This window comes from Aureococcus anophagefferens (assembly GCF_000186865.1).
Source record: "Aureococcus anophagefferens unplaced genomic scaffold AURANscaffold_75, whole genome shotgun sequence".
Lineage (NCBI taxonomy): Eukaryota > Pelagophyceae > Pelagomonadales > Pelagomonadaceae > Aureococcus > Aureococcus anophagefferens.
Genome location: NW_008705626.1, coordinates 41,020 through 44,160, shown reverse-complemented (window position 1 = coordinate 44,160; position 3,141 = coordinate 41,020).

Sequence of the window (3,141 nt, the reverse complement as noted above, 5' to 3'; positions counted from 1 at the left end):
CCGCGTCTCCGTCATCGCCGCCGCTCTCCCATGCTGCCCCAATGCAGCCCGCGTCGCGCGCGAGCTGCGGCAGCAACGAGCGCCGCACGCGGCGCTCCGCGCAGGGGCGGAGATCGACTGGCAGCCCATGCCCGCGCGACTAGCGCGGCGCGCTCGCCGCAAACGTCGCCGCCGTGTGCGTCCTGCTGCCCCAATGCAGCCCGCGTCGCGCGCGAGCTGCGGCAGCAACGAGCGCCGCACGCGGCGCTCCAGGCGCAGAGCGCGCGGCGCGCAAAGGCTGCCCGCGCCGCACATCGTCCACGAAGCTTGGGACTCAGCGTTTGGTTTGCAACATTAACCGCGGAATATTTGTTGAAAAGTTCATAAAACATTAAGCCGGGGCAGTGAAGAGGGTCTTCTTTGGCCCTTCGGTGAGCGCCCCGCCTCGCTTCGCCCGCTTCGGCGCGCCCGGCTTTGGCTTCTCGCCGATCTGGGCGATGTCGTACTCCGGAGGGACACGGGTGCAGCTCTTGGCGATGTCGTAGCCTAGGGCATGTTCGCAGGTGTTTCTGAGCTGAAAGTCGCGGCAGCTGCAGGCCATGGACGTGATGGAGCTGGAGGCCCAGGGCCTCGGATTCGGGATCAAGACGTGCGCGCTCTCCGCGATGTTCTTTAGCACGTCAAAGCCCGGCTCGAGGAGAGGCGAGTGGAGCTCGCCAAGCTTGAACGAAATCATGGCCGCGAACTGCTCGTAGATGGGCTGGGCGCGCTGCTTGACCACGGCGGCGTCGTTGCCGTACTTCTTCACGATGTTCGCGTGCGTCTGGTTCGCCAAGATGATGACGCACGGGCACTGAGTCCATTGGGAAAACGAGTCCACGACCACGTTCAAAAGACATTCAACGGAAGCGTCTAGGGCGGTTGTCGCTGCAAAGATCTGTGCGCGACGCCAGTCGCCTATCTCGTGCGTCCCGACCGCGAAGGTCGCCTGGCTAATCGACTTCGTCCCGAGCCAGTCGACCAGCTGAGCGAAGAAGCCGTCCAACGGTTTTTTCTGGTAGCCCGTGCACTCCTCCTTGAAGACCATGTTGATGGCCTCGAGGGCGTTGTTGTCGCAGTTCAGGCCCGCGGGGAAGTCCATGTGGGTCCAGTGCTCCTTCTTCAGCTGGTCCGTGTACTCGGCGCACCACCGTGCCGTCACCCCCGGCTCCATGTCTTTCCACTTCCTGCGGAACGCATCGAACAAGATTCGCTTCTGCGGGCGGAAGAGCACGCTCAGGTACGCCAGGAACGTCACGTCGCGCTTGAACGCCTTCACGTTGCTCTGGTCGCGGAACGCCTTCCGGTACTGGTGCTTGTCCAGCGCGTTGTGCGCGTGAATCCAGCAGTTGCCGTGGAGCGAGCCGACGGGCTGCTTCAACAGCGCGAGCGGCTGGTACGCCTTGCCGAAAAGGCGCCCCGCGAGGCTCCACTGGTCCATGGCTGCGCGGGCGGCGACCACCTCGCCCAATTCCTGGGCTGCCGAGTTCCTTCGGATCGTCAACCAAATCTCAATTCCTGGGAGCGTCACCTTCAATTCCAGCTGGGGCCGCTCTCAGGATTTTGCGAGGACAGCTCAGGATTTTGTGGCATCGCCCGCGTCGCCGCCCGCCACCGCCATGCTGAACTATTTTTTCGGCACGAAGTCCAACTCGGACGCCGAGCAGATCCCCGACCACATCGGGGAAGCTCCCGCCGCCGCCCCCGCTTTCGAAATCGTGCCCGGTTCGCCGCTTTCGAAGCTCGACGCCGCCGAAGCGCAAAAGGTCTCTCGCGAAGCCTTCGCTGCGACCGAGCCCCCCCGCGCCGAGTCCGGCGACGAACTCGAGGACGGCGACGAGGGCGCCGAAGAGGGTGACGAAGACCCACATGTCTACGCGTCCGCGGAGAAGAGCGAGGACTTCTTCCGCGTGTGCGCTCCGACGAAGTCGATCGCCGCGGGCCAAGCCCCGCGCAACCTCGACTTCTCTACCCCCTCCGAGGACCGCACGCCAGCCAACCGGCAGGTCCCCTTCGACAAGTACTGCGGCGCGTGCCCCGCGGATCCCGACGACGCGTACGCGTCACCGGGGCTCGAAGCGATTCTACGAAAGAGCCGGGTCGACGGCGAGGGCTGGACGCCGGTCAAGAAGGACGCGAAGACCATGTCCGAGAAGGAGAAGCGCGCGTTCGATCGACCGGGTGTGGAATACTTCACCTGGGTCTGCTTGGGCAAGTGCTACGACCCGCCGTGCAGCGCCAAGATCCGCGCGTACCGGACGACGGACAACGTCCTGCACGTATACGAGGGTCGAGGCCACACGCACCCGCCCGCGGACGTGCGGCTGACGCACCGTCAATCAGGCCTCGCGCCCCAGGTCAAGCTCGCGCTCGAGCCACTGGCCGCGCACGTCAAATACGATGAGCGACTCATGCTTCGCGTGCTCAAAGACGCGGGCATCGAGCCCAACTTCAAAGATCACGGTCAAGCGCTCAAAAAAGCCTTGAAGCGCTACGTCATGTACCTCCAGCGCGACACACGACGGGCGTATTGGGCTGGGACCTACCAGGAGCTAGCCGCGTGGCTCCACGGCCATGTCTTGAACCTGGGAGACGTTGATGAGCTGATCCAGCGCGCCGCGCTGGATCAGCGACTCATGCACAAGACGTTCGTGCTGGGTCCGCCGCGGATCGGCGGCGTCGGCGACGAGACCTTCGTCGTTTTTTCCACGCTGAGTGATTTGCTGAAGGCGGTGAAGAATAGACATTGGGTGGGCATTGACGGGACCGGACGACTCAACTATCACGGCAAGGTCGTCGTCGTCGTTTCTACTGTCGACAAGCGGCAACATGGGCACCCAATCGGTTACTTCATGCTTAGCCGCGGAGAAGCCGAAGCCGAGGTTTTGGCCGGCCTGGAGCGGCTCCGCGATTTCATCAAGGAGGCCACGAAGGCGACGCTGCCGCCAGGTTTGGTGATGGAGGGCGAATCCCAGGAGGGGTGGTTCCAAACCTGGGACCCCATCGTGACCATGAGAGACGGCGCGCTGGGGTTCAAGGCCGCGTTCCGCAACTTCCACAAAACCATTAAAGCCTAGTACCCCTAAACTCGGACGAGCCCGTGGTGAAGGCGGCGGCGTCGTC